Source organism: Pan paniscus, chromosome 4 (assembly GCF_029289425.2).
Source record: "Pan paniscus chromosome 4, NHGRI_mPanPan1-v2.0_pri, whole genome shotgun sequence".
Taxonomy (NCBI): Eukaryota; Metazoa; Chordata; class Mammalia; order Primates; family Hominidae; genus Pan; species Pan paniscus.
Genome location: NC_073253.2, coordinates 21,048,174 through 21,066,364, shown reverse-complemented (window position 1 = coordinate 21,066,364; position 18,191 = coordinate 21,048,174). Strand labels below are relative to the sequence as shown.

Sequence of the window (18,191 nt, the reverse complement as noted above, 5' to 3'; positions counted from 1 at the left end):
GTTTTTCCAAATCTATCGGTACTTGAAATTCCAGTCCAAAAGGCTTTGATACCCCCTAGCGGGGGCACAAAAGCACTCTGGCCTGTAAACTAGGATGTGGACTACCATGAATCCATATGGTGCAAAAGGTCACAAATCTTGAGATGTGGTGACATCATGACAATAAGACACTTTCTAGACAGAAGCTGACCCATTTTGAATATAAAAAGGACCCTGATCACATGTCCCCACACATTTAAAACTATAGAGAAAAAAGAATTATGCTAAGTGGTCTATGCAGAAGCTGAACACTGGTGTTTGAGGGTACCTATAGTTCTCACACTTAAGGAATACTACATGGGGATTTACAGCAAGATTGCTTTAAATGATCTAAGAGCTCTGATTTTTTATGTTATAAGTTGATGCTCAGCAAATGTTAATAAGGGGTGAGAGGTGGCTGAATGGCAGGGTGCATGTTTCTATGTACTCTTCAGTTCCTTTTTAAATTATTAATCCAGCCATACTGAAGCTTGTTCTACATGCTTCCACCTTTATTTACATTTCTAGGAAAGCATAGAACATGAATACTACTTTATGAAGAAAAAAAAAAAAAACTGTCCTTTAGATTTTATTCTTATTCTATAGGCAATTCAGTATGAGGAAGGGGAAATAAAAACTCATTTCTATCTCTTCATCACCGTCTCTACAGGTATATTTGTTATCCACAATGAGAAATCGTGACTTTGCTGATTTTTTTGTTCAGTCCAAGAAAATTACATGTGCTATACAGTTATCTCTCATCTAGTCCAAGTCCCGGTAAAGTGGCACACTTGACAACAATAAAATCAAATTCAAATGTACTGTGTTGGTTCCCTGTTTTCAACCTTCTTTTCAAAGATTTGCCTGAAAACCTATATTATTTTGGGTATAAACTAATACTTTTAAGAGGGTTTTTGGAGTAAAGAACTCATGTTTTTGGCTGGGTGCGGTGGCTCATGCCTGTAATCCCAACACTTTGGGAGGCTGAGGTGGGCAGATCATGAGGTCAAGAGATCAAGACCATCCTGGCCAACAAGGTGAAACCCCGTCTCTACTAAGAATACAAAAATTAGCTGGGCGTGGTGGCGCGGGCCTGTAGTCCCAGCTACTCAGGAGGCTGAGGCAGGAGAATTGCTTGAACCTGGGAGGCAGGGGTTGCAGTGAGCCAAGACTGCACCACTGCACTTCAGCCTGGTGACAGAGCTAGACTCTGTCTCAAAAAAAAAAAAAAAAACAAAAAACTCATGTTTTCTAAATCTTACTTTTATAATCAATATTTAATATGTATGTCATCTCTGATTTTTTTCAAGTCATCAATAGTTTATAGGCAGTTATTGTAATAGATAATAGAGTCACCTCTTCTGACACAGTAACAAAATTTGTTGTATTAAGCATATATTACTGCATTGCATTTAAAGGTATTTTTATGTTTCATAATTGAATCAATTTATTATCATATATAAAGAACATAAAAATTAATCTTGCAGAAATGGTTACTAATTTATGTGTAATTATAAAAATGTTATGTATGTTAGAAAGTTCTTAGGTGTCTTCCATTAGTTACATACTGCTCTTATGGTGGCAATAAATTCCTTTGATAGTATTTATAGGCTAAAATTGTAAATATAGATCTTTTAAAATGATTCCATTTTCTCACCTTTAACAATACAGGATCTTATAGAACAATAAAGTGAATAGAGATTGATATTGCATTCTCTTGTCACTGTTTAAAAGGAGATTGATTAAATGAGAACATAGCGTGATATAAAAAAATCAGCATGTACTACTTTTAAAAAGAAATAACAGGAATAAAGTCATATGATCAATTTTTACTATATTATTTACTAATATTTTGAACTACAATAGATCGATAATAAAATACCCATTATAATAAGATATACTGAGGAAAATAATGGCATTTAGTCAAATACCATTCTGCTTTGCTTGAAATGCACTTTGTATAATAAATGTTACAATGAGAGCTGGAAAAAAAACTGCAGATGTTCCTTTGCAATAATTACAAGACTTAAATCTTTTCAAATGTTAAAGGAATAATTTTGATGAAGAATAATAACAAATATAAGTCCTCCTATTTAAAATTAGTTATTAAACTAAAAGTATGTTTCAAATATGACTACACATGTAGATATAAAGAAATAAAGTCACATTTCTAAAGTAAATTTTATTGTTTTGTTAGGTGTGTCTTTTAGAAACAGATTTCTAGGTGGTTATGGGGAAATACTATGCAACTTCCTGAGACCACACCAAGAATTGTCAAAATATATCCTATCCTCAACTCTAAACCCAAAGAAATGGAAATTTTGCCACATTACCTCAGTATTTATTAAAGTTATTTTGTTTTCTGAAGGTCATGTTGGGAGCAGCAAAAAGAAGAACAGACATAGAAGGTTTTTTTAAATTGAGAAAATAAGATAGAAACAAACTAAAGATAAAAGATATAAGATATGGAAAGCACTGAAAGCGATCCAACATAAGCATAATTGGTGTCCCTAAAGAAAAGAACTGAGCAAATGAAATGGGAAAAATATCCAAAGATATAATTTAAGAAAACTTTCCAGAAAAAATGTGAGACTTGAATATACAGATTGAAAGGACATAGCATTTCCTTGGGAAAATTAACACAGAATGATAAAAGCAAAACATATGCTGGTGAGATAACTGATCTTCAAAGTAGAAATAATTCTTTGGCCTTTCTGGTAAAAATATCAAGTTGTATATGTATATGAATGTAGTATATTTTGAAATGTAGAGTTCTGGTTTGGGAGAAAATGGAGTAAGTCTACTGTAGTTGATTTCTCACATTGATAGAACTAAGAACACAAGACAAAATAAAAAACAAAACAAAATTACTTAAGGACTGTGAAAAGTAAATAATATGCAAATTAGGAAGGGAAATCAAGACGTGAATAAAGACTCACCTGGTGGCAGTGAGTTCCTTAATTTTTTCCCTCCCCCCTTTTTTTTTTTTGCCCTACAGTATGTTGAATCAGAAACTCTATAGCAGGTATAATATCTTACATAAAATAAGCCAGCACACAAAGACAAATATCCTATGTTCTCACTTATATGTGGGAGCTAAAAAATTTGATCACACAGAGGTAAAGAGTAGAAAGATAGATAACAGATACTGGGTGAGTTCTGCAGACAGAGTAAGATGAGGAGACCCTGTTTAAAGGGTACAAACATATAGTAAGATGGAATAAATTTAATGTTTGATAGCAAAGTAGGGTGACTATACTTAACAAAAATGTAGTGCATTTGGGTGATGGACACCCTCAGTATCCTGATTTGATCACCATGCATCTATATATGTAACAAAATTTCTCCTACCCAATAAAGCACAATGTGGTAGTACTAAAAGGTGAAATGGACATAGAATAATGAAAGACACAAAACCAGCAAGGAATAGAAGAGGTGAAAAATATTAACCAACATGACCTAACTCATATTTATAGAACAGGTCTCCCAGTGATAGCAGAAAACATTCATTTCAAGTGCACATATAACATAGACCATATTTTGGGCCGTATAACAAAATGTAACATATTTAGTTGAGCTGAAATCATACAAAATATGTAACCTGATCAAAACAGTATTGAAGTAGAAATCAATAACAAGGATATCTGGAAAATTGTCACAATGTACTCAAATATTAAAAATGTAAATAACCCATGGCTCACAAAGGAAGTCTCAAGGGCAGTTAAAAATATTTTTAGTTAAATAAAAATGAAAAACAACATATCAAAATTTGTGAGATGCCATTAAAGCAGTGCAGGGAAATTTATAACATTAAATGCTTGAAGTTGAAAAGAGAAAAGATCTCAAACCAATCATCTAAGATTATAATATAAGAAATTAGAAAAAAGCACAGCAAAATAAATAATGAAAAGAATAGAAACCAATAAAACTAAAAACAAAAAAAAAGAGAAAAATCAATGAAATCAAAAGTCAGTTCTTTAAAAGCGTTGCTTAAATTGATCAACCTTTTCAGACTTTCTTCCCTTCCCCTCAAAAGAGAGAGAGAAGACACAACTTACTACTATCAGAAATGAAATGAGGGGCCAAGCACCTCATTTCATTACAGGTCACACCTGTAATCCCAGCACTTTGGGAGGCTGAGGCAGACAAATCACCTGAGCTCAGGAGTTCAAGAACACCCTGGCCAACATTGTGAAACCCCATCTCTACTAGAAATACAAAAATAATTAGCCAGACGTGGTGGTGGGCTCCTGTAATCCTAGCTACTCAGGATGGTGAGGCAGGAGAATCGCTGGAACCTGGGAGGCAGAAGTTGCAGTCCAAGATCATGCCACTGCATTCCAGTCTGGGCAAAAGAGTGAGACTCTGTCTCAAAAAAAAAAAAAGAAAGAGAGAGAGATAGAGAGAAAGAAAGAAGAAGAGAAGAAAGGAAGGAAGGAAGGAAAGAGAAAGAAAGAAAAGAAAGGAAAGAAAGAAAACAAGGAAAAGGAGGGATATCACTATAGACTCTAGAAGCATTAAAGGGATAATAAAGGACTACTCCTTTTCATGAAGAACTCTGTGCACATCAATTTGACCATTAAGATGAAATGAACCAATTCCTTGAAACAACTCATTCAAGAAGTAATAGATAACAAGAATAGGTATATAGCTCTCAGAGAAAATTAATCCATAGTTTAAAATCTTCCAGAAAGAAAACTTTAGTCCCAAATGGTTTCACTGGTAAATTATTCGAAGCATCTAAGTAGAAATAATGCCATTTCTATGTAATCTCTTCCTGGAAATTAACGAAGAAACAATTTACTCTGCAAACCCTGCTTTGCCTGAGTATTAAAACCAGACGAAGACATTATAAGAAAGCTACATGCAGGTATCTTTCATGAACATCAACAGAAAAATCCTCAACAAAATATTAACAAACGAATCAAGTGGAGCTTATCCCAGGAATACAAGTATAGTTCAACTTTGAAAATCAATTAATATAACTCATTATATTAACAAGTGAAAAAAAGAAAAACTGCAAGATCCTATCAATTGATGCAGAAAAATAACTCGACAAAATTCAACATCAATTCATTAAAAACAATAAACACACACAGAAAATCAGAAACATGGCTGGGCATGGTGGCTCACACCTGTAATCCCAGCACTTTGGGAGGCTGAGGTGGGTGGACCTTAGGTGGGTGGATCACCTGAGGTCAGGAGTTCGAGACCAGCCTGGCCAACATGGTGAAACCCCATCTCTACTAAAAATACAAAAATTACCCAGGCACAGGGGTGTGTGCCTATAATCCCAGCTACTTGGGAGGCTGAGGCAAGAGAATCACTTGAACCTGGAGGCAGAGTTTCAGTGAGCCAAGATTATGCCACTGCACTCCAGCCTGGGCGACAGACTGAGACTCCATCTCAAAAAAAAAAAAAAAAAAGAAAAGAAAATCAGAAATAGAAGGAATTTTCTTTCTTTTCTTTTCTTTCTTTTTTTTTAAAAATTATACTTTAAGTTCTGGGATGCATGTGCAAAACATGCAGGTTTGTTACATAGGTATACACGTGCCATGGTGGTTTGCTACACCCATCAACACGTCATCTACATTAGGTATTTCTCCTAATGCTATCCCTCCCCTTGCCACCACCCCCGATAGGCCCTGGTGTGTGACATTTCCCTCGCTGTGCCCATATGTTCTCATTGTTCAACTTCCATTTATGAGCGAGAAAATGCGGTGTTTGGTTTTCAGTTCCTGTGTTAGTTTGCTGAGAATGATGGTTTCCACCTTTATCCATGTCCCTGCAAAGACATTAACTCATTCCTTTTTATGGCTGCATAGAATTCCATGTTGTATATGTGCCACATTTTCTTTACCCAGTCTATCATTGGTGGGCATTTGGGTTGGTTCCAAGTCTTTGCTATTGTGAATAGTGCTGCAAGAAACATACATGTGCATGTGTCTTTTTACATGATTAGAATGATTTATAATCCTTTGGGTATATACTCAGTAATGGGATTGCTGGGTCAAATGATATTTCTAGTTCTAGATCCTTGAGTAATTGCCACAATATCTTCCATATTGGTTGAACTAATTTACACTCCCACCAACAGTGTAAAAGCACTCCTGTTTCTCCACATCCTCTCCAGCATTTGTTGTTTCCTTTTTGAAAATTGCCATTCTAACTGGCATGAGATGGTATCTCATTGTGGTTTCGATTTGCATTTCTCTAATGACCAGTGATGATGAGCTTTTTTTCATATGTTTATTGGCTGCATAAATGTCTTCTTTTGAAAAGCGTCTGTTCATATCCTTCACCCGCTTTTTGATGGGGTTGTTTCTTTTTATCTTGTTAATTTGTTTAAGATCCTTGTAGATTCTGGATATTAGCCCTTTGTCAGATGAATAGATTGGAAAAATTTTCTCCCATTTTGTAGGTTGTCTGCTCTCCCTGATGACAGTTTCTTTTGCTGTGCAGAAACTCTTTAGTTTAATTAGATCCCATTTGTCAATTGTGGCTTTTGTTGCAATTGTTTTTGGTGTTTTAGTCATGAAGTCTTTGCCCATGCCTATGTCCTGAAAGGTATTGCCTAGGTTTTCTTCTAGGGTTTTTCTCATTTTAGGTCTTGTGTTTAAACCTTTAATCCATCTTGAGTTAATTTTTGTATAAGGTTTAAGGAAGGGGTTCAGTATTGGTTTTTTGCATATAGCTAGCCAGTTTTCCCAACATCTTTATTAAATAGGGAATCCTTTCCCCATTGCTTGTTTTTGTCAGGTTTGTCAAAGATCAGATGGTTGTAGATGTGTGGTGTTATTTCTGAGGCCTCTGTTCTGTTCCATTTGTCTATATATCTGTTTTGGTACCAGGACCATGCTGTCTTGGTTACCGTAGCCTTGTAGTATAGTTTGAAGTCAGGTAATGTGATGCCTCCAGCTTTGTTCTTTTTGCTTAGGATTGTCTTGGCTATACAGGATCTTTTTTGGTCCTTACACTGATAAGCAACTTCAGCAAAGTCTCAGGATACAAAATCAATGTGCAAAAATCATAAGCATTCCTCTACACCAATAATAGACACACAGAGAGCCAAATCATGAGTGAACTTCCATTCACAATTGCTACAAAGAGAATAAAATACCTAGGAATACAACTTACAAGGGATTTGAAGGACTTCTTCAAGGAAAACTACAAACCACTGCTCAAGGAAATACGAGAGGACACAAACAAATGGAGAAACATTCCATGCTCGTGGATAGGAAGAATCAATATCATGAAAATGGCCCTACTGCCCAAAGTAATTTATACATTCAATGCTGTTCCCATCAAGCTACCATTGACTTTCTTCACAGAATTAGAAGGAACTTTCTTAACCTGATAAAGTGCATCTACAAAAAAATTACGATTAATGATAATAGTTAATGGTGAAAGACCATAAACTATGCTTTTTAACATCAGGAATAAAAAAAGTTGTCTGCCTTCGCTACTCCTGTTCAACATGATACAGAAAGTCTCAGCCAGTGCAGTAAGACAAGTAGAAGATATAAAAGACATAAATAGTGTAAAGGAAAAACTGAAACATCTATTTGTAGATGATATGATTGCCTATGCAAAACATATCACATAGTTCAACAGAAGAAGTCCACATAGTTATGCTAAACGCTGGTTACCTTCCAATAAACAAATTTCCTATTGGTCCCAGAAGAAAAAAGGTAGAATAAAGATTTCACAACCGACTTTTAATTTTTTTAATTTTTTTATTTTTTTGAGACGAAGTCTCATTCTGTTGCTCAGGCTGAATTGCAGTGGTGCAATCTCGGCTCACTGCAACCTCTGACTCCCAGGTTCAAGTGATTCTCCTGCCTCAGCTTCCTGAGTAGCTAGGACTACAGGCATGGGCCACCATGCCCAGCTAATTTTTTGTATTTTTCGTAGAGACAGGGTTTCACCATGTTGGCCCGGTTGGTATTGAACTCCTGACCTCAAACAATTTGCCCACCTCAGCCTCCCAAACTGCTGGGATTACAGGTGTGAGTCACCACACCCGGCCACAAACTACTTTTTAAAGTCCAGCTTTATCATGGTAATGGAAAGTCACTCTCCATTTGGTGAGATCTTCAAACTCAGAAGAGCAACATGCTTTAATTTTGGCATGTAATTCTGTTTAAAATACAGGATCCTATCTCACAGAAAACGGAAGGTATATCATGATACACCAAATTATGATACTGTACCAACTTCAAAGTCTCAGGGACTTACACAGATATTAAACTGAATAAAACCAGGATTTGTTCTGTTCATTTGTCAATTCTTGAATGAATTCTATACTTTCAACTATTGCAGATTTTTTTATGTGTTTAGTATCTGGTTGTTCGATTACCCCCTCATTACTTATCTTCTAAAATAAAAATAGCTATTGTTATTTACTCCTCAATATGAATTTAGAATTAGTCATCAAGTTTCTCACTTTACTGTCCCCCAAAGTTCAGTAGAGGTTTGGAGAGAAATTGCAGTAAAACTAGAAATTAAGTTTGGAAAAATAACATCTTTATGATATTCAATTTTCCTACTTTGGAACATGCTATATGTCTTCATTTATTATCTTTTGTTTCAGCCTAATCTTACATTTTTCTTAACATAGATTATGTATATTTCTCATAGAGTGTACCAAGTGATCTTGGATTAGTGATGTTACTGTTATTTCTCATATTTTCAGTGTATTGCCACCATATAAAGAAAATATTAATTTTGTACAATTATTTTTAAACTGGCTTTATAACTGATCTCTCTTTAATTCTAACTGTTTCTCACATTAATTTTATATGTAAAAATATCATATTGAAAATAATTATCATAGTATATCATTTTCTCCCCAAATTATACTACTTACACATATTTCCTCTCTTACCACAAGAGTTAAAACCTAAATAATAATATGAAATAATAATTGATTATATCAAGCATTTATCCTATTCCCATTTTAATAAGATTAGCTCTTACCATATTGATTATGATGAAAATGATTAGGTTGAGATTAAGTTAGAGGAATATCCACCTCAGTTTTAGATAACTAAAAATTTTTATCAGGAAGTGTATTAATATTATTGAGTCACTTACTAAAATTATCACATGGCTTTTTAATTTGACCCTGCCAGACTGCCATAATATTTTAAATAATCACTAACTTTTTAAGATAAAGCTAAGTTAATTGCATTGCATTGTTCCATAATGTTGTGTCAAATTTGATTTGCTCATATATGGCTTAGTATATTCTCATTTATAATTGTCTACAGTTTCCAGGAGAATTATCTTCATTAGGATTTAGTGTCAAGGTTACACTGGTTTCATAAATCATTGCAGCCAGGCACAGTGGCTCACACCTGTAATCTGAGCACTTAGGGAGGCTGAGGCAGGTGGATCACCTGAGGTCAGGAGTTTGAGACCAGCCTAGCCGACATGGTGAAACCCTGTCTCTACTAATAGCTATAGAAGTGAGCACCCAATGACAGTACAATACACATTCTTTTCTTTCTTTTTTTTTTTTTTTATACTTTAAGTTCTGGGATACATGTGCAGAATGTGCATGTTTTGTTACACAGATATACACATGCCATGGTGGTTTGCTGCACCCATCAACCCGTCATCTACATTACATATTTCTCCTAATGCTATCCCTCCCCTAGCCCCCCACCCCCCAAACAGGCCCTAGTGTGTAATGTTCCCCTCCTTGTGTCCATGTGTTCTCATTGTTCAACTCTCACTTATGAGTGAGAACATGCAGTGTTTGGTTTTCTGTTCCTGTGTTAGTCTGCTGAGAATGATGGTTTCCAGCTTCATCCATGTCCCTGCAAAGGACAAGAACTCATCCTTTTTTATGGCTGCATAGTATTCCATGGTGTATATGTGCCACATTTTCTTTATCTAGTCTATCATTGATGGACATTTGGGTTGGTTCCAAGTCTTTGCTGTTGTGAATAGTGCCGCAATAAGCATATGTGTGCATGTGTCTTTATAGGAGAATGATTTATAATCCTTTGGGTATATACCCAGTAATGAGATTGCTGGGCCAAATGGTATTTCTAGTTCTAGATTTTTGAGGAATCACCACACTGTCTTCCACAATGGCGGAACTAATTTACACTCCCACCAACAGAGAATTCACATTCTTTTCAAGCAAAAATGGAACATTCTCCAATATGGATCATATGCTAGGCCATTAAATAAGTATCAATACATTTAAAAGAATTGAATACTAGTCAGCAATAACAAGAAACTACTTAAACTGATACATGTGCCTCAGAAACATTACCACAGAGTACAAGTATAAAATGGATATCATATGATTCTTTATATATGAAATGTCCAGAGCAGATCCGTGGTTCTTTAGGGCTGAGGGTGGGAGCAAGGATCGACTGCAGATTTGTATAAAGAAACATTTTGGGGTGATGGAAACTATAAATTTAGAAAAAAAATGAGATTGTATATTCACATAGCTAAGTTTTATGGTATATAAATTATACCACAGTAAAGTTGTTTTAAGAATTCAGCGTATTGGTATGGATCTTATTTCATGATTCTTGCTTGGAACTTGTGTGAATTTTGTAATTTGTCCATTCAGATCTTTCTTCAGCTATTTGGTTTTATTCAAATAAATGTGTATAATTCTTCCTTTGTTCTTCCCCTACCACTCATAAATCCTAGGTTAATTCTTCATTTACATATACTATCGTTTCTCTATTGTTTACATTTATTATTCTTTGACACTTTTTAAAGAGCTTATCAAGTTAGTTCTGTAATTTATAATTATTGATTAAATCTGGAGATGAGCACATTTACTCTTTACTATATGGATTATAATTTAGCATTGAATTATTATTAAAGTTGATGAGAACTTAAATGAAGAGGGTTGGTGTATCTGAGGAATAGTCTAGAGAGCAGGGACATACACAGGCACCAAAGTGGGAAAGATAATAGACCATTTCCAGAACTGAAAGAAGGCCATGACAGGCTGGGGCATAAGAAGTTACCTACAGTGAGTGAGGAATGAAATCAGACTGGAGCTACAGGCAGGGCAGCTCATGCAGGAGTTGTAGGCCAGATTTCAGGTTGAGATTTCATTCTAAGTGCTTTTGAAGACTTTTAAAGCAAGAGAATAACATAATTAGATTTGTTCTTGCAGAGACTGGATAGGACCTGGGTAGACAGAAGAACAGAGGCCAGTTACGAGCTCCTGAAGTAATCTGCATAGGAGATGATGGTACCTTACACTAAAGTGGTGAAAATGAAACCAGAAGTGGAATGGTTGGAGAGAGAGAAATAAATGGATATATGATGGATTGGAAATGGGGTGCATGAATGAAAGAGTGGTTCAGTACAACACCCAGGTTCCCAGCTTATTCAACCAGATGAGTGATAATTCTCTCCATTAAGTTGGGACAATTCTCTCCATTGAAAGTTGAATTGAATTGAGGAATTACGTTTAATGTTACAATAAGAAAATCTAACAGTATTTTTTATGCAGTATATATGCTACAGTATTTTGGGCTTTTCATGACTATATCTCCTTGAGTCAGGATAGATAGCTAAATGTTAATTATGTGGGAAAAGAATCCTTTTTTAAGTAAAATGTAGTCGTTTTGACTCTGCTTAGGTTATAGGATAAAATGCCAGGCTCTGATTTCTCCTTTTCATTTACTTTATGTGTGTATGTGTGGGTGTGTGTGTATACTATATATGGTGCCACATGTGCCACATAATGGTATTTCAGTCAATAATGAACTACATAGAAGACATTGGTCTTGTAAGATTATAATAACATATTTTTACTGTACTTTTTCTATTATAATAACATATCTTTACTGTACTGTTTAGTTATGTTTGGACACACAAATACCACTTTGTTACAATTGCCTACAGTATTCCAGTACAGACACATGCTGTACAGGTTTGTAGCCTAGGAGCAACAGACTATATCATATAGCCTAGGTATATAATAGGCATATACCATCTAGGTTTATAGATGCGCACTATGATGTTTGCAAAACAAAATTGCCTAATTACACATTTCTCATCAATAAGCAATGAGTGATTATATATGTGTATAAACACATTTAAAAATCCAATAGATTTATTACATACTGAACAAATATGAAATAGGAAAGTCCTTTTCTCTATTACAATAATAAAGACTATAATGGCCCATTAATTTTTAACAGATTATTAAATAAATAAATACTATTCAAATTGTTACATTTGCCTTATATAAAGACATCAAACCTTATAATTTAACATATATTTGTAATCATTTTTTCACATATTTCTTTCTTCTTCCTTAAAAATATTAATAATGCTTTTTTACATACCAAAATTGAACTTGTTTTATACCACTCTGCAAAATAAGCTGTTTGTAGATGTAGACAGGTACCATTTTCTTCTAAATGCACTAGCTCACCCTCATCTTCTGGGGAAAGCTAGAGGATTCTATTAACTAGGGGGTAGTGTACTAATCACTAAAAATGAGCATCCATCTTAATTGTGCCTCTTATAAATAAAGCACTTTAATTCCTATGAATATTTTCTTCCCAGATGAGTTTTAGTATGATGAGTTGCTAAAAATTGTAGATAGATTTTTACATCTTTGGTATTTGTGATTTAATAAGACTTTAGTGGCTGATTTACAGAAGCTTTTTCTCATTGACTTGGGAGTTGTGGTTCTTTTAAAAATCAAAGTAGAAAAACATTGTTTTTTAGAACTCAGTGGTGAACCGTATTGAATATCTTATGTCTTATTTCCTGTAGCGTCAACGCATTTTTATTCTAAATGCTTCCTCTCATACATTCATTCAACACATATTTCTCCACCACCACCAAGCCTGATGTCTCACCAGGCACTCGGGAGACAATGTGAGAAAGCACAGTTTCCAATTCCATGGAACTACTTGTAATTGCATTTTTCATGTAGACTTATAATTATACATCAACTCAGTCAGTTTGGCCCACATTTTTTGTGTCCAAACACAAACCTTATAAAATTAGGACACGTATTGAATCTCATTTAGCATGGTAGTTGAATTTGGTAGCATAAGACTTGTCCTGTTCTTTAAGAAACAGGCCAAATATTTATTTAAAATTACTAAACCTACCTTATAAACTTAAAAAGCAATCTAAAATATATCCCCATTTTCATCAGTGAACTCTAAAAGTACCAATCTTACTTTCTTCAATTATGTGTTAAAGAAAGCATTCCTCTTAAAAGAAATCATTTTTGAAGAGTGTCTAGAAGTTTTCCCATGTGCACTGAAAAATACTATTCATATTCTCCTTGATATGATAAATAAAATGTTTGGTTGAGTTAACATATGCTGTGTTTTTAACCTATACAGTTGTTTTTTGATATCCATGGGGGATTGGTTCCAGGATCCTCTTGGATACCAAAATGCATAGGTGCTCCAGATGCTCTAATCTACACACATCCTCCCATATACTTTAAATCATCTCTAGAGTTCTTATAATACCTAATACAATGTAAGTGCTATGAAAATAGTTGTGATGCTGTATTGTTTAGGAAATAATGACCTGAAAAAAGTTGGTACATGTTTAGTACAGACACAAACCATCCATTTTTTGGGGGGGAATATTTTCAATCTGAGGTTAATTGAATCCTTGGATACAGAATCCAAGGATACAGAGGAAGAACCGTACTTTAATGGTTACCTACCTGAGTTATTTATACAAAATGAAGACAAATTTTGGTTCACAATTTAAAATGTTCATATTCATACGTATTTTATATTTTTCACAATTCAGTGCATCTAAGTATACTTACATCATTTTAAGTTCATGGTGGAAGACAATAGACCAGTCTGAATGATTAAGTTATCAAGACTAATGTGATCCTGTTGCAGTGAAATATAATACATTAATTAGTCTGACATTATGTGAAAAAGCTCATGATACATATGTTACATGATACATATGTTAGCTACTCTTTAAAAAGCACAGCAAGCTATACCTGTCTAACTTGAAGTATCAAGCATAAACATCAGTTGAGCTCCTTAATGGAGTCAGGTTGTAGTGGAGAAAAAGTAAAATATAATAAAATTTTATAGCTTGCAAAATTAAAATCATTCAATTATTCACCCAAAAAATGCATAACATAGTGCTGGGAAGAGGCCTGAGATGTATTAATTCAGTAGGAGAAAGAACATGGTCTTCATAGACCTACATATTTACCTTCCATTCTTTCTAAGCATAAATCCACGGATGGGTCCCTGATGATTTTAGTGTGGTATTCTGTCTCTCAAAGATGTTTCTTTGTGTTGGTGAAGGAAAGCCTGTTAATAATATTCAGCTTCAAAAAGTAAAAGTTTCAAGCATAAAATAATATCTGTGTAATAAAACAGATGATATTACTTTAATCGTTAGATAAATGATGTTTATAGAAAAAATATGAAAAATGTTTCTTCTAATATACTATGTAAGCAGAGTTTAAAAATATGTGAAGTGCCACATTTCTTCATATCAGACAGAGAGTTTTGTTTAAAATTCCCATATAAGAACTTGCTAAAATCCCCTGTCTTATAAAATGGATGCCTAACAAAACCGTCACACTTTCTGCTGTCATGTGGGATGGCACATCTATTCAAAGGTTCTACAAATTAGCTACCCAGCATCATCATCGCTGCTATCTCTTTCATCATCATCCATCATCATCATTATCATGGAGTACACCTAGCTGATCTCAACGAATCTGAATCACGGAATTGATCATTTGTCACAGCAATGAGGGTTCGAGGTAGGATGGAGGGCTGAGTCCATAGATAATAGCAAAAGGAAGAGCATGGCCATTAATGAAAGAGTGAAACTGAAGATGTGTTAGCATTTTCATGCAGCTCTCTTTATGCCTATCCTTTTCCAAATATTATTTTAGACAGAAATGTCTTGATTAAGAGAGGTGAAGAGAGGTCAATGAAAAGTACATGGATTGCTTTTTCAATCTAGTGAAATAAAAAAAAGGGAGATTTATCTCTTACAGTTATTTTCATTGTCACGTTAAACCAAAATGACAGCTGTAATTATTTATTTAAATAATCTGGAATAATGGGGGCATTTGAGTGATCAAAAATATATATACTATACTGAGGGAAATAAAGACTCCCCTCATCTCAGATTAAGAGCAATCTCGGCCAGACGCGGTGGCTCATGTCTGTAATCCCAGCACTTTGGGAGGCCAAGGCAGGCGGGTCATGAGGTCAGGAGATCGAGACCATCCTGGCCAACGTGGTGAAACCCCGTCTCTACTAAAAATACAAAAAGAAGTTAGCCGGGCGTGGTGGCAGGCGCCTGTAGTCCCAGCTACTTGGGAGGCTGAGTCAGGAGAATGGCATGAACCTGGGAGGCGGAGCTTGCAGTGTGCCGAGATCGCACCACTGCACTCCAGCCTGGGTGACAGAGCCAGACTCCGTCTCAAAAAAAAAAAAAGAACAACCTGAAGGATTTGCACCAAAATTGTCTCACTATTTTTTAGTAATAGAGATACAGCTAGTAAAATATATTGAAACAGTCAACTGTATCTTTTTCTTCAAATAACATACTGTTAAATTAATTAACAAGAATTTGTGAGGTTACTGCAGAATATACACCAAACCACATTTTTAAACAGTTGTTTTAAAATGAAAGGAATAATGTCACATATATAAATTTGGAAGTCAGTATCAAAATATCAGGTGAGATGTCTAAAATTCAGAGGATTCAATTTTAAGGATTTTGATTTTTAGAAAAGTCAGTGACACAGAGGCTTTGATAAGTAAGAACTGAGGGTAGTTTTAGATAAAATGTGATCTCTCCATATACCATATCATTGTTAATGAGTTGAAGTTATAAAACAAAAATTGTCCAAAAGTTTACCCTGATGTTTCATTATTTATAGAAATTAAGGAAGAATTTCAAGTAGGCTTTCTTCTTTGAGATTAGGATGACAGAAGGATGCTCATTATGACCACCATGTCAATTTAGTACTATATTAAAGCTATTAACCAAGCCAATAAAGTAAGAAAAAAATCATATTAAAAATGCTCTAATAATTAAAAATGAATGCATTAAGATATTTTTTCAATTAAATGATTTGAGTAGATGTCAAAAAATGTTCTAGTAAAATTACTAGAATAAGTGAGTTGAGCAAAGACTCAGTATCAACAATCTCTTCATTTCTGTGTACCAAAAAAGAGAAAACAAAAGCTTATAAATATATAACATTTATAATAGCATTGAGTATATCAAATACTTAAAAATAAATTCTAATACAAGATGGACAACATACCTTTGCAGAAAACAAGAGAACAGTAAGAAAAATTAAAGACCCATGGAGGAAATACAATGTTCATAGCTTGGAAGACCAAGCCAAGATCAATTGATATCTTATGAAGGTATCAATTATCTACAAATTCATCTATACATATAATGTAAATTCACTGAAATTCTCAGCAGCCTTCCACCTTTTTTTGAATATGTTGACAGCTAATTTAAAATATCTTCATGACTTTGGGGTAGGGAAAGGTTTATTTAAAAGGGCAGAAGAACCATCATCCATAAAGGAAGGTTGTCTTATAAATCTTTACTACATTGACATTAAAATCTTCTATTTACCAAAGACATCATTAAGAAGGTGAAAAGGAGGCCAGGCGCAGCGGCTCACGCCTGTAATCCCAGCACTTTGGGAGGCAGAGGTGGGTGGATCATGAGGTCAGGAGGTAGAGACCATCTGGCTAACACAGTGAAACCCAGTCTCTACTAAAAACACAAAAAATTAGCCGGGCCTAGTGGCGGGCGCCTGTAGTCCCAGCTACTGGGGAGGCTGAGGCAGGAGAATGGCCTGAACCCGGGAGGCGGAGCTTGCAGTGAGCCGAGATGGTGCCACTGCACTCTAGCCTGGGCAACAGAGCAAGACTGCATCTCCAAAAACAAAAACAAAAAAAAGAAAGTGAAAAGGCAAGCCAAGAAATAGAAGACATTTGCAACAAAAAGTTTGCATCCCTCTATCTATCTACCCTTCCATCCATCTTATCAATATTTTTGCATGCAAATCAATAAAGACAAAAGAATCCATAGAAAAAATAGGCAGGAGGCTTAAAGACATTTTATGAAAGAGACTATCCAAATGCTCAATAAATATGTAAAAACAAAAATGTTCCACATCATCAGTAATTATTAGAATGGTGAAAAGCACATTTGCACTAGGAAGGATATGATGCAGTGAGAACTCTACAAATTTCTGGCGGAAATGTAAACTAGTAAAACAACTTTGGAAAATAGCTTGGCACAATCTAATGTTGAACATATGCCTACCCTGTGATCCAGAAATTCTACTTCTAGGTATATAAAAACAAATTGCTCACACATACCCCAAGGTTCATGTATATGAATGTTCCCAGCATTATTCATAATAACTAAGAACTAGAACAATCCAAATATTCATCAACAGTGGAGTAGGTAATAAATTGATGTTGTCATACATGGAATACTACACAGTAATAAAAAATGTACAGCTTCATCTGTATTCAACTGCATGCAAGAATCTCGCAAACTGAGCAAAAAAAAGCCAGAATAAGAAGAAAATATGCATTATTTCATGTATGTAAAGTTTTCAAAAAGAACAAATCTACATGAAAACACAAAAATAACAATTGTTGGCAAGGATCTGGATAAATTAGAACACTTGTGCACTGCTAATGATAATGTAAAATAGTACAGCTGCTATGGAAAACAATATGGCAGTTCTTCAAAAAATTAAGCATATAATCCAGCAATTTTGTTTCTAGGTATATAACCCAAACGACTGAGAGCAAGGACTGAAACAGCTATTTGTTCATCCATGTTCATGGCAATATTCTTCATAATAGACCAAAGGTAGAAGCAACCAAAGTTGTACAAGTTGTACATTGATAGATAACTAGATAAACAAATATGGTACATACATACAATGCAATATTGTTTGGCCTTTAAAAGGAAGGAAACCCTGGCAGGTGCTACAACGTGGATGTACCTTGAAGATATCATGCTGAAAGAAATATGCTCAGTCACAGAAGGATTAATATTGTATGATTCCACTTACATGGGGTACCTAGAGTAGTCAAATTCAGTGACAGAAAATAGCATGGTGGTTGCTAGGGGCTGGGAGAAGAGAGGAATGGGAGTTA

At 34.8% G+C, this 18,191-nt stretch overlaps 1 protein-coding gene and 1 long non-coding RNA gene across 3 annotated transcripts in view; one reads left to right on the top strand and one right to left on the bottom strand.

The window, feature by feature from the left end:
• Positions 1 to 18,191, bottom strand: part of KIAA0825 (KIAA0825 ortholog) — a 462,297-nt gene that overhangs the window by 176,492 nt on the left and 267,614 nt on the right. The window lies entirely within an intron of this gene.
• The window catches only part of LOC117980229 (uncharacterized), a 237,116-nt gene that overhangs the window by 214,955 nt on the left and 3,970 nt on the right, over positions 1 to 18,191 (top strand). The window lies entirely within an intron of this gene.